Here is a 14,158-nt window from a genome sequence, read left to right as displayed (position 1 = left end):
GCGGCGGAAGAAGAAGAAGAAGAAGAAGCAGAATAATAATAATAACGCCAACGGAAACAATAGGTGCCTACGCACCTTCGGTGCTTGGCCCCTAAATATAGCTGCAAGCAGCAATTACGGGGCCAAGCACTCCAACGGCAAATGTAGGAGCTAAGCATGGCATGAAGCATCACACCAAATACATTAATGAGCAATAACAGTAATTTTGGAATTATTGTAATTGAAATGGCAAAAAAAAAAATCATAATACCACCTCTAGTAGCATGATTACTTGGCTTATAAAGTTTGACCAATAGGTGGCACTGTTATGAAATCAATTTGGTGTACTCTGTTTGACTTTTCAATGACACACACAAAGTTTGGTGTTAATATGCCACAGCATTCCAGAGATGCAGCCTCAAGTGTCATTTTGTCATTGTGTTTCAACTTCGTCGCTTTGGTATGCGAAAACGGTTTTGTCTATCGACACAAAATCCATAACTTTGTGTCAACATAGTCTGAAGATCATCTGATTCGAATTTGGTGAAAATTGGACATACGGTTCATGAGGAGTTCGAAAAAGTAGGTTTTCCACATAAATCAAAATGGTGGACCGGAACTTCAGTAAACACTGGCATATTTGGTATCTATGTTATCGGCATAAGCCAGGGAATATTTTGAGCCCAGTTTCGTTGCAATAGGCTAATGGACTAAAAAGTTATTAGCATTTTAAAAAGTGTAATTACTCATGGTTAATGAATGGTTTATTACTCTTGACCAATAGGTGGCGCTGTTACCAAATTTATGTGGCATGGTCAGTGTGAGGTGGCGATGACACATACAAAGTTTGGTGCAAATATGTCAAAGTGTTGCAGAGATACAGCCTCAAATGCATTTTGGCACCCTTCCAGCAAATTCGTTGATGCGCTAAATGAGAACCGTTACGTATATCGACACAAAATCCATAACTTTTTGCCAGCATGGTCTGAAGATGATTCACGTCAAATTTGGTGAAAATTGGGCTAACGGTCTAGGAGGAGTTCGAAAAAGTAGGTTTTCAACATTAAGCAAAATGGCGGACAGGAAGTAAGGCCAATTTTCACATTATTGGTATCAATACTCTCGGCATGACCCACAGAATATAGCGAGACCATTTTAATTTTAATAGACTAATTTATTCAAAAGTTATTAGCGTTTATGTGATATTTCATTATAACTATTGGCCACAAGGTGGCGCTGCCACCAAACTTTTTGAGTACCTTCAGGGCATGGAGCCGAATATTTTTGTAATTATTTGCGAAACGATACGATGCTGCGTTCAAAAAATACAGCATTTAGAAACATAATTCAAAATGGCCGACGCCTAAAATGGCCGACACAGGAAAATTGAATATCATTCGACTCGACATGACTCACTGAATCTAAAGAGACCAGTTGTGTGATTTTTGGCCAAACCATTCAGTAGTTATAAGCCAAAATATGCATTTTTCATATCTCCTGACCACTAGGTGGCGCTGTGTCGAAACACAGCAGGTAGTCTCAGTTCATGCTTGTTATAACACACGCCAAGTTTGGTCTCAATATGACAAACCGTTGCCGGGATATAGCCTCACGTGCATGTTTGCGTGCTTTTCGTCAAATTTGTTTACGTGTCATTCGACAACAGTTGGACGAATCAACTTGAATTCCATAACTTTTTGCCAGCATGGTCTGAAGATGATCTGAGCCAATTTTCGTGGCAATCGGACTAACCGTCTAGGACGAGTTCGAAAAAGTAGGTTTTTCGAATAATTGAAAATAGCGAAAAAACTAAACCTTGCGATTTTTGAATTTTAGGGTTCATTCGACTTGGCCTGAGCCAAGGATTCAGAGGAAAAAAGAATTTCCATTTTCTGGCTTACGGTTCAAAAGTTATTAGCATACAAACATTGAAAGTTTGGACAAGTGGTGGCGCTAGAGAGTAGGAGTTAGAGGCTTCAAATTTGCTATAGTTAATGTTGGGACTGTCCTCTATCAGTGTGCCAAATTATACAACTTTCCCGCAAACGGTTCTATGGGCTGCCATAGACTTGCGGCGGAAGAAGAAGAAGAAGAATAATAATAACGCCAACGAAAACAATAGGTGCCTACGCACCTTCGGTGCTTGGCCCCTAATAATAACGCCAACAAACACAATAGGTGCCTTCGCACCTTCGGTGCTTGGCCCCTAAATATAGCTGCAAGCAGCAATTACGGGGCCAAGCACTCCAACGGCAAATGTAGGAGCTAAGCATGGCATGAAGCATCACACCAAATACATTAATGAGCAATAACAGCAATTTTGGAATTATTGTAATTGAAATGGCAAAAAAAAAATCATAATACCACCTCTAGTAGCATGATTACTTGGCTTATAAAGTTTGACCAATAGGTGGCACTGTTATGAAATCAATTTGGTGTACTCTGTTTGACTTTTCAATGACACACACAAAGTTTGGTGTTAATATGCCACAGCATTCCAGAGATGCAGCCTCAAGTGTCATTTTGTCATTGTGTTTCAACTTCGTCGCTTTGGTATGCGAAAACGGTTTTGTCTATCGACACAAAATCCATAACTTTGTGTCAACATAGTCTGAAGATCATTTGATTCGAATTTGGTGAAAATCGGACATACGGTTGATGAGGAGTTCGAAAAAGTATGTTTTCAACATAAATCAAAATGGCGGACCGGAAGTTCAGCTTACCATGGTATATTTGGTATCTATGTTATCGGCATAAGCCAGGGAATATTTTGAGCCCAGTTTCCTTCAAATAGGCTAATGCATTAAAAAGTTATTAGCATTTTAAAAAGTGTAATTACTCATGGTTAATGAATGGTTTATTACTCTTGACCAATAGGTGGCGCTGTTACCAAATTTATGTGGCATGGTCAGTGTGAGGTGGCGATGACACATACAAAGTTTGGTGCAAATATGTCAAAGTGTTGCAGAGATACAGCCTCAAATGCATTTTGGCACCCTTCCAGCAAATTCGTTGATGCGCTAAATGAGAACCGTTACGTATATCGACACAAAATCCATAACTTTTTGCCAGCATGGTCTGAAGATGATTCACGTCAAATTTGGTGAAAATTGGGCTAACGGTCTAGGAGGAGTTCGAAAAAGTAGGTTTTCAACATTAAGCAAAATGGCGGACAGGAAGTAAGGCCAATTTTCACATTATTGGTATCAATACTCTCGGCATGACCCACAGAATATAGCGAGACCATTTTAATTTTAATAGACTAATTTATTCAAAAGTTATTAGCATTTATGTGATATTTCATTATAACTATTGGCCACAAGGTGGCGCTGCCACCAAACTTTTTGAGTACCTTCAGGGCATGGAGCCGAATATTTTTGTAATTATTTGCGAAACGATACGATGCTGCGTTCAAAAAATACAGCATTTTGAAACATAATTCAAAATGGCCGACGCCTAAAATGGCCGACACAGGAAAATTGGATATCATTCGACTCGACATGACTCACTGAATCTAAAGAGACCAGTTGTGTGATTTTTGGCCAAACCATTCAGTAGTTATAAGCCAAAATATGCATTTTTCATATCTCCTGACCACTAGGTGGCGCTGTGTCGAAACACAGCAGGTAGTCTCAGTTCATGCTTGTTATAACACACGCCAAGTTTGGTCTCAATATGACAAACCGTTGCCGGGATATAGCCTCACGTGCATGTTTGCGTGCTTTTCGTCAAATTTGTTTACGTGTCATTCGACAACAGTTGGACGAATCAACTTGAATTCCATAACTTTTTGCCAGCATGGTCTGAAGATGATCTGAGCCAATTTTCTTGGCAATCGGACTAACCGTCTAGGACGAGTTCGAAAAAGTAGGTTTTTCGAATAATTGAAAATAGCGAAAAAACTAAACCTTGCGATTTTTGAATTTTGGGGTTCATTCGACTTGGCATGAGCCAAGGTTTCAGAGGAAAAAAGAATTTCCATTTTCTGGCTTTCGGTTCAAAAGTTATTAGCATACAAACATTGAAAGTTTGGACAAGTGGTGGCGCTAGAGAGTAGGAGATAGAGACTTCAAATTTGCTATAGTTAATGTTGGGACTGTCCTCTATCAGTGTGCCAAATTATACAACTTTCCCGCAATCGGTTCTATGGGCTGCCATAGACTTGCGGCGGAAGAAGAAGAAGAAGAAGAAGAAGAATAAATATAGCTGCAAGCAGCAATTACGGGGCCAAGCACTCCAACGGCAAATGTAGTAGCTAAGCATCGCATAAAGCATCACACCAAATACATTAATGAGCAATAACAGCAATTCTGGAATTATTGTATTTGAAATGGCAAAAAAAAATCATAATACCACCTCTAGTAGCATGATTACTTGGTTTATCAAGCTTGACCAATAGGTGACACTGTTATAAAATCAATTTGGTGTACTCTGTGTGTCTTTTCAATGACACACACAAAGTTTGGTGTCAATATGCCAAAGCATTCCAGGGATACAGCCTCAAGTGTCATTTTCTCATTGTGCCTCAAATTCGTCGATGTGGTATGCGAAAACGGTTTTGTCTATCGACTCAAAATCCATAACTTTGAATCAGTATAGCCTGAAGATCATTTGATTCGAATTTGGTGAAAATCGGACATACGGTTGATCAGGAGTTCGAAAAAGTATGTTTTCAACATAAATCAAAATGGCGGACCGGAAGTTCAGCTTACCGTGGTATATTTGGTATCTATGTTATCGGCATAAGCCAGGGAATATTTTGAGCCCAGTTTCCTTCAAATAGGCTAATGCATTAAAAAGTTATTAGCATTTTAAAAAGTGTAATTACTCATGGTTAATGAATGGTTTATTACTCTTGACCAATAGGTGGCGCTGTTACCAAATTTATGTGGCATGGTCAGTGTGAGGTGGCGATGACACATACAAAGTTTGGTGCAAATATGTCAAAGTGTTGCAGAGATACAGCCTCAAATGCATTTTGGCACCCTTCCAGCAAATTCGTTGATGCGCTAAATGAGAACCGTTACGTATATCGACACAAAATCCATAACTTTTTGCCAGCATGGTCTGAAGATGATGCACGTCAAATTTGGTGAAAATTGGGCTAACGGTCTAGGAGGAGTTCGAAAAAGTAGGTTTTCAACATTAAGCAAAATGGCGGACAGGAAGTAAGGCCAATTTTCACATTATTGGTATCAATACTCTCGGCATGACCCACAGAATATAGCGAGACCATTTTAATTTTAATAGACTAATTTATTCAAAAGTTATTAGCATTTATGTGATATTTCATTATAACTATTGGCCACAAGGTGGCGCTGCCACCAAACTTTTTGAGTACCTTCAGGGCATGGAGCCGAATATTTTTGTAATTATTTGCGAAACGATACGATGCTGCGTTCAAAAAATACAGCATTTTAAATCATAATTCAAAATGGCCGACGCCTAAAATGGCCGACACAGGAAAATTGGATATCATTTGACTCGACATGACTCACTGAATCTAAAGAGACCAGTTGTGTGATTTTTGGCCAAACCATTCAGTAGTTATAAGCCAAAATATTCATTTTTCATATCTCCTGACCACTAGGTGGCGCTGTGTCGAAACACTGCAGGTAGTCTCAGTTCATGCTTGTTATAACACACGCCAAGTTTGGTCTCAATATGACAAACCGTTGCCGGGATATAGCCTCACGTGCATGTTTGCGTGCTTTTCGTCAAATTTGTTTACGTGTCATTCGACAACAGTTGGACAAATCAACTTGAATTCCATAACTTTTTGCCAGCATGGTCTGAAGATGATCTGAGCCAATTTTCGTGGCAATCGGACTAACCGTCTAGGACGAGTTCGAAAAAGTAGGTTTTTCGAATAATTGAAAATAGCGAAAAAACTAAACCTTGCGATTTTTGAATTTTGGGGTTCATTCGACTTGGCATGAGCCAAGGATTCAGAGGAAAAAAGAATTTCCATTTTCTGGCTTACGGTTCAAAAGTTATTAGCATACAAACATTGAAAGTTTGGACAAGTGGTGGCGCTAGAGAGTAGGAGATAGAGACTTCAAATTTGCTATAGTTAATGTTGGGACTGTCCTCTATCAGTGTGCCAAATTATACAACTTTCCCGCAATCGGTTCTATGGGCTGCCATAGACTTGCGGCGGAAGAAGAAGAAGAAGAAGAAGAAGAAGAAGAATAATAATAACGCCAACGAAAACAATAGGTGCCTACGCACCTTCGGTGCTTGGCCCCTAAATATAGCTGCAAGCAGCAATTACGGGGCCAAGCACTCCAACGGCAAATGTAGGAGCTAAGCATGGCATGAAGCATCACACCAAATACATTAATGAGCAATAACAGTAATTTTGGAATTATTGTAATTGAAATGGCAAAAAAAAAATCATAATACCACCTCTAGTAGCATGATTACTTGGCTTATAAAGTTTGACCAATAGGTGGCACTGTTATGAAATCAATTTGGTGTACTCTGTTTGACTTTTCAATGACACACACAAAGTTTGGTGTTAATATGCCACAGCATTCCAGAGATGCAGCCTCAAGTGTCATTTTGTCATTGTGTTTCAACTTCGTCGCTTTGGTATGCAAAAACGGTTTTGTCTATCGACACAAAATCCATAACTTTGTGTCAACATAGTCTGAAGATCATCTGATTCGAATTTGGTGAAAATTGGACATACGGTTCATGAGGAGTTCGAAAAAGTAGGTTTTCCACATAAATCAAAATGGTGGACCGGAACTTCAGTAAACACTGGCATATTTGGTATCTATGTTATCGGCATAAGCCAGGGAATATTTTGAGCCCAGTTTCGTTGCAATAGGCTAATGGACTAAAAAGTTATTAGCATTTTAAAAAGTGTAATTACTCATGGTTAATGAATGGTTTATTACTCTTGACCAATAGGTGGCGCTGTTACCAAATTTATGTGGCATGGTCAGTGTGAGGTGGCGATGACACATACAAAGTTTGGTGCAAATATGTCAAAGTGTTGCAGAGATACAGCCTCAAATGAATTTTGGCACCCTTCCAGCAAATTCGTTGATGCGCTAAATGAGAACCGTTACATATATCGACACAAAATCCATAACTTTTTGCCAGCATGGTCTGAAGATGATTCACGTCAAATTTGGTGAAAATTGGGCTAACGGTCTAGGAGGAGTTTGAAAAAGTAGGTTTTCGACATTAAGCAAAATGGCGGACAGGAAGTAAGGCCAATTTTCACATTATTGGTATCAATACTCTCGGCATGACCCACAGAATATATCGAGACCATTTTAATTTTAATAGACTAATTTATTCAAAAGTTATTAGCGTTTATGTGATATTTCATTATAACTATTGGCCACAAGGTGGCGCTGCCACCAAACTTTTTGAGTACCTTCAGGGCATGGAGCCGAATATTTTTGTAATTATTTGCGAAACGATACGATGCTGCGTTCAAAAAATACAGCATTTTGAATCATAATTCAAAATGGCCGACGCCTAAAATGGCCGACACAGGAAAATTGGATATCATTCGACTCGACATGACTCACTGAATCTAAAGAGACCAGTTGTGTGATTTTTGGCCAAACCATTCAGTAGTTATAAGCCAAAATATGCATTTTTCATATCTCCTGACCACTAGGTGGCGCTGTGTCGAAACACAGCAGGTAGTCTCAGTTCATGCTTGTTATAACACACGCCAAGTTTGGTCTCAATATGACAAACCGTTGCCGGGATATAGCCTCACGTGCATGTTTGCGTGCTTTTCGTCAAATTTGTTTACGTGTCATTGGACAACAGTTGGACGAATCAACTTGAATTCCATAACTTTTTGCCAGGATGGTCTGAAGATGATCTGAGCCAATTTTCGTGGCAATCGGACTAACCGTCTAGGACGAGTTCGAAAAAGTAGGTTTTTCGAATAATTGAAAATAGCGAAAAAACTAAACCTTGCGATTTTTGAATTTTAGGGTTCATTCGACTTGGCCCGAGCCAAGGATTCAGAGGAAAAAAGAATTTCCATTTTCTGGCTTACGGTTCAAAAGTTATTAGCATACAAACATTGAAAGTTTGGACAAGTGGTGGCGCTAGAGAGTAGGAGTTAGAGGCTTCAAATTTGCTATAGTTAATGTTGGGACTGTCCTCTATCAGTGTGCCAAATTATACAACTTTCCCGCAAACGGTTCTATGGGCTGCCATAGACTTGCGGCGGAAGAAGAAGAAGAATAATAATAATAAATATAGCTGCAAGCAGCAATCACGGGGCCAAGCATTCCAGCGGCAACATCAGGAGCTAAGCAGACCAAATGCAACAATGAATAATGAAATTAATAATTGCATGATTGTAATTGAAATGGCTGAAAATCGTTAATAAAAGTTCCACAGCGAGGAGCTAAGCATGGCATGGAGCATCAGACCAAATGCAACGAGTAAGAAAAGCAATTATTGGAAGAGTGTAATTGAAACAGCCAGTAAAACTCCAGTAAAATGATGCATTATCATTTTTGGAAAATAGGTGGCGCTGTAATCAAATCGCTTTGTTGTGTTATGTGGGAGGTGACAATGTTGTGGGCAATTTCTTTCAAAATACTTACAGACCTTTAGGGCAATGAGTCGAACATGCCCACCGAGTTTCGTTCCGATCGACTTCCATTAACCTTGTCAAATAGGTGCTTAAAGTTGTTTGGCCAATGGCGGCCATGTTTTTTAAGATAAGTGAAATTCCTCATAGAGCACTTGTGCCACATTGGGCCATATCCATTTTCAAGTTGATTGGATCAACGGTTGCTTAGTTATAGCCATTTGATTTTTTTTTCATCCTGTAGCGCCACCAAGTGGCAGATATGGAAAAAAAATAATAATTTGACTAAAGTTTTTGTTCATGCATATGAGTTCTGAGTTTGGTGAAGATATCTCATTTTGTTCCCGAGTTATAGCCTTTTTCGTAAAATTGGTCCACGAATTTGAATGTTTTGGGTCACCTGGTTTTTTGTTTAGTCTTGATCAAACCACTGCAATAATATTCTCTGGACTCTCTAGATCAATAATTTTCAAAAATATGTTGCATTTTGTCCTTTGGTTAGCTATAAGAGGTCATTTAGGAAAGGGCCGTGGCCACATGTAACCTAAAGCCTATAAAACTGAAACAAAAACTCAAAACTTTATGAAACTTGGTTATAACATGTGAAAGATGACCCACCAAGCATGCAAAGTTTCATTAAAATCAGAAAATAGCTGGTGCTATAACAGTTAAACAGGCCTAAAAAACAAAAGATTTCTGTTGTGAATGGCATTAAACTGCAAAAAAAAAAAAAGGGGTAATATAATCACACATGCATTAGATCGGTATTTTTTCTAAACAATCATGCAAAATTTAACAGAGATTAGGTAAAAAAGAACACTGTAATATTTATAAAGCTTCAAAACCCAGTGTTGAATAAAAAATTGCAATTATAACCACTAGATGTCACCGGAAGACCACTAATGAGCTCACTAAAGACTAAAACATTACAGTTTATGGGCTTGTTGAGGGATTCATCTAGAAAAAATGTATATTACTATTATTTAATATTACTGTTCAAGCATTTCAGATCACATTGAGTCAAAGTTTACCAATTTATTCATACAGATATATCTAATGTTTATAATTATGCCAGATTATGATTGCAATGAAACCTGAAAAATGACATAGAAGCCCATAAAAACAGAAGACTTGCAATAGGTTTTATCACCCATCATTTATTTTAATTATCTATATATATAACAAAATGTGTGCATCTGTGTGTGGGTTTAAGCATGCTTATTGAGTATTAATATAGTAGTTTAAACATTTCATGTTTGTGTGTGTCTGTAATTCTGTTCTATTCTTTTACTGTCAGCCATATCTAGGTTATTTAAAATCAGTGCAGTACTATTATCTAGACTGTGAAATTATACATAAATTGCGTATGCTTCTTTGGAATGAAATTAAGACAACATATAACAGTTATAAAGGTTAAAGAGACAGTGTTGTATGATAAATTGCATTTACGACCACTAGATGTCACTGGAAGACCACTAATGGGCTCACTAAAGACTAAAACATTACAGTTCATTGTCTCGATGATTGATTCATCTAGAAAAATATATATTACTATTATTTAATATTACTGTTCAAGCATTTAAGATCACATTGAGTGAAAGTTCAACCATTTATTCATACATGTTTATCAAATGTTTACTATTATGTCAGAATATGAATGCAATGAAACCTGACATAGAAATGTAAGAAAAGAAGTCTTTCTGTGAGTTGTGTGTCACCTATAATTTATTTCAAATATCTACATATAACAAAATGTGTGGGCATGTACTTCTCTCTCTGTGTGTGTGTGTGTGTGTGTGTGTGTGTGTGTGTAATCATGCTTATTGATTATTCATATAATAGTTGAACCATTTCATTTCTGTGTGTGAGTGTCTGTGAGCCTATTCTCCATGTTAGACAATGGCACACACAAGTTTGGCTTAATTACAACAAAGCTTTGCAGAGATATAGCCTCAGACTCATTTTGTGAAGATGCCTGACATCTGAAGCAGCGCTGTACAAAAACGGTTTCGTCTATTGACACGAAATCCATAACTTTTTGTCAGCACGGTCTGAAGATGATCTGATTCAATTTTGGTGAAAATCAGACAAACGGTTGAGGATGAGTTTAAAAAAAAAGGTTTTCAACATGAATCAAAATGGCGGACAGGAAGTTTTGCTTAATATGACATAATTGGTATGTATGTTGTCGGCATGTCCCAAGGAACATTTTGAGACATGTTTCATGATAATAGGCTAATGCAATCAAAAGTTATTAGCATTATTGGAAATGTAATAATTAGCGGTTATTGATTGGTTTATTACTCTTGACCAATAGGTGGCGCTGTGACCAAAATGATGTGGCGTGGTCAATGTGATGTGACAATGTCACATATTAAGTTTTGTGTAAATATCTCCAACCTTTGCAGAGATACAGCCTCAGATGCAGTTTGGCATCTTTCCAGCAAATTCGTTGGTACGCTAATTGAAAACGGTTACGTGTATCGACACAAATTCCATAACTTTTTGCCAGCATGGTCTGAAGATGATCCAAATCAAATTTGGTGAAAATCTGAGCAACGGTCTAGGAGGAGTTCGAAAAAGTAGGTTTTCAACATGAATCAAAATGGCGGACAGGAAATTTTGCCAAAATTGACAAATGGGGTATCGGTGTTCTCGGCATGACGCAAGGAATCTATCAACATCAGCTTTGTTACAATAGGCTAATGTATGCAAAAGTTATTAGCATGTTTCGAAAAATCGTTATAACTATTGACCACAAGGTGGCGCTGCCCCCAATTTTTTTGTGTACATTCAGGGCATGGAGCCGGACATTTTTGTAATTATTTGCGAAACGATACGGAACTTCATTCTTAAGATACAGCAATTTACAACTAAATTCAAAATGGCCGACGCCCAAAATGGCCGAATTGGGAAAATTCGGTATCATTCGACTCGGAATGATGCACTGAATCTAAAGACACCACTTTTGTGATTTTTGGCAAAACCGTTCAGAAGTTATGAGCAAAAACATGCATTTTTCATATCTCCTGACCACTAGGGGGCACAGCGCCGAAACACTGCAAGTAGTCCCAGGGAATGGTTATTATAAGACCCACCAAGATTGGTCTCAATAGGCCAAACCGTTGCGGAGATATAGCCTCACGTTCACGTTTGCGTGCTTTTCGAAGAATTCGTTCATGAGCTATTCGGAAACGGTTTGACAAATCAACTTGAATTCCATAACTTTTTGCCAGCATGGTCTGAAGATTATCTGATTCAATTTTCGTGACAATCGGTGCAACGGCCTAGGATGAGTTCGAAAAAGTAGGTTTTACGAACAATTGACGATAGCGAAAAAACTAAGCCTTGCGATTTTTGAATTTCAGTGTCCATTCGACTCGGCATGAGCCAAGGAATCACAGGAAAAAAGAATTTTCATTTTGTGGCTTACGGTTCAAGAGTTATTAGCATACAAACATTGAAAGTTTGGACAAGTGGTGGCGCTAGAGAGTAGGAGATAGAGACCTCAAATTTGCTATAGTTAATGTTGGGACTGTCCTCTATCAGTGTGCCAAATTATACAACTTTCCCGCAATCGGTTCTATGGGCTGCCATAGACTTGCGGCGGAAGAAGAAGAAGAAGAAGCAGAATAATAATAACGCCAACAAACACAATAGGTGCCTTCGCACCTTCGGTGCTTGGCCCCTAAATATAGCTGCAAGCAGCAATAACGGGGCCAAGCACTACAGAAGCAAGCTTCAGACGAACGGCAGGAATGAGTAATTAAGACAGTTTTAAGATTATTTTAGGCAAAATGGCTTGAAAACAATCAACACAACAACTAGTAATAGGATTTATTGGCTTATCACGTGTAACCAATAGGTGGTGCTGTTACCAAATTAGTTTGGAACGGTCAGTGTGAGGTGTCGATGACACATACAAAGTTTGGTGCAAATATGTCAAAGCTTTGCAGAGATACAGCCTCAAATGCATTTTGGCACCTTTCAAGCAGATTTGTTGATGCGTTAAATGAGAACCGTTTCGTATGTCGACACGAAATCCATAACTTTTTGCCAGCATGTTCTGAAGATGAGCCACGTCAAATTTGGTGAAAATCTGACAAACGGTCTAGGAGGAGTTCGAAAAAGTAGGTTTTCAACATTAATCAAAATGGCGGACAGGAAGTTCAGCCAAATAAGGAAAACTTTGTATCTATGTTCTCGACTTGACCCAAGGAAATCTACAAAGACCAGCGTCATGTCAATAGCCAGATTTATTCAAAAGTTATTAGCCTTTATGTAAATTGAGTTATAACTTTTGACCACTAGGTGGCGCTGTTTCAAAATATTTTGAGTACCTTCAGGGGATGGTGTTGTTGGCACATTCTGAGTTTCGTAATATTACACCAATGCATTTGTTTAGTATAGCATTTTATTTCACAAAACTGTATTGAAGTCAATGAGAATTTCATGTTTTGTTCTATTATAGCGCCACCAAGAGGCTCAGTCCCACCATTTTTTTTATGTGTGCTCAGAGTGAGCCCATACATATGTGTGTCAATTTTGGTGAAAATATCTCAATTCACTTCAGAGTTATAGACATTTATATGAAAAAGCACGTAAAAAATGACTGACTCTTGACTTTGATTGAATATTACTACCCCTTACTATCAATATTTTGGCATTTGGGCATTGGCGTATAGCTATCGACCTATGTTTCCGAACTTCTGACGGTGGTTTCGTCTCGATCAGACAAGCGGTTTCGAAGATATAGCCAAATGTTTTTTAAGCGCTAAATCACAACGCTACACAAACCGAAAGGCAAAACCTAGCATGTTTGGTATCATAGGACTCGGTAAGGTTTCCGGAGTCCAATTTGATGAGTCTCGTGAAAATAAGTCAACCACACCCAAAGTTATAAGCATTTAAAAAAAGAAGATCACCACTAGGTGGCGCTGTTTTGAAACTTCTCACGCTCCTTCAGGACATTGTGCTGATGAACCATACCAAGTTTCGTAACAATCTGCTGATGCGTTCTTAAAATACAGCATTTTAGCACAAAATTCAAAATGGCCGACAGTCAAAATGGCCGAAATGGTCAAATTGGATATCAGTCGACTCGGCATGTTGCCCTGAATCTAACAAGACCAATGTTATGATTTTTGGACAAACTGTTCAGAAGTTATAAGCAAAAATAGCAGTTTTTCATATCTCCGGATCAGTAGGTGGCGCTGCGCCCAATCACAGCATGTTGCCTCAGGTCATGCTTGTTATGACATGTACCAAGTTTGGTCTGAATAGGATAAGTCGTTGCCGAGATACAGCCTTACGACTGTTTTTGTAAGCACTACATAAAATTTGTTAGAGCGTTTATCGAAAACGGTTTGACGAATCAATTTGATTTGCATAACTTTTGGTCAGCACTGCCTGAGGATGATATGGTTCAATTTTCGTGTGAATCGGACAAACCGTCTAGGACGAGTTCGAAAAAGTAGGTTTTTAAAGAAATTCAAAATGGCGGTCATATTTCTATGACGGAAATGACTTCGTAGGGTGCAATCGAATCGGCATGAGCTCAGAAATTAGAGGAAAAAAGAATTTCGTTGATTGGCCTTA

The 14,158-nt window shown here is 38.4% G+C and overlaps 2 long non-coding RNA genes across 3 annotated transcripts in view; one reads left to right on the top strand and one right to left on the bottom strand.

Moving 5' to 3' along the window:
* The window catches only part of LOC127971305 (uncharacterized), a 55,347-nt gene extending 42,487 nt beyond the window's left edge, over positions 1–12,860 (bottom strand). Inside the window, exons 1-2 of one of the 2 annotated variants that reach the window (XR_008156781.1) lie at positions 12,233–12,860; positions 76–2,113 (exon numbers count right to left, since the gene is read on the bottom strand). This is a non-coding gene — a long non-coding RNA (uncharacterized LOC127971305). Of the gene's footprint in view, positions 1–75; positions 2,114–2,169; positions 4,609–12,232 lie in introns of those variants that run through there. The other variant, XR_008156780.1, reaches the window with a different exon arrangement.
* The window catches only part of LOC127971326 (uncharacterized), a 76,226-nt gene that overhangs the window by 45,411 nt on the left and 16,657 nt on the right, over positions 1–14,158 (top strand). The gene's annotated exons all lie outside the window — the stretch shown is intronic.

This window comes from Carassius gibelio, chromosome A4, assembly GCF_023724105.1.
Source record: "Carassius gibelio isolate Cgi1373 ecotype wild population from Czech Republic chromosome A4, carGib1.2-hapl.c, whole genome shotgun sequence".
Classification (NCBI taxonomy): domain Eukaryota; kingdom Metazoa; phylum Chordata; class Actinopteri; order Cypriniformes; family Cyprinidae; genus Carassius; species Carassius gibelio.
Note: the sequence above shows the minus strand (reverse complement) of the source record. Positions and strands in the feature narration are given on the sequence as shown.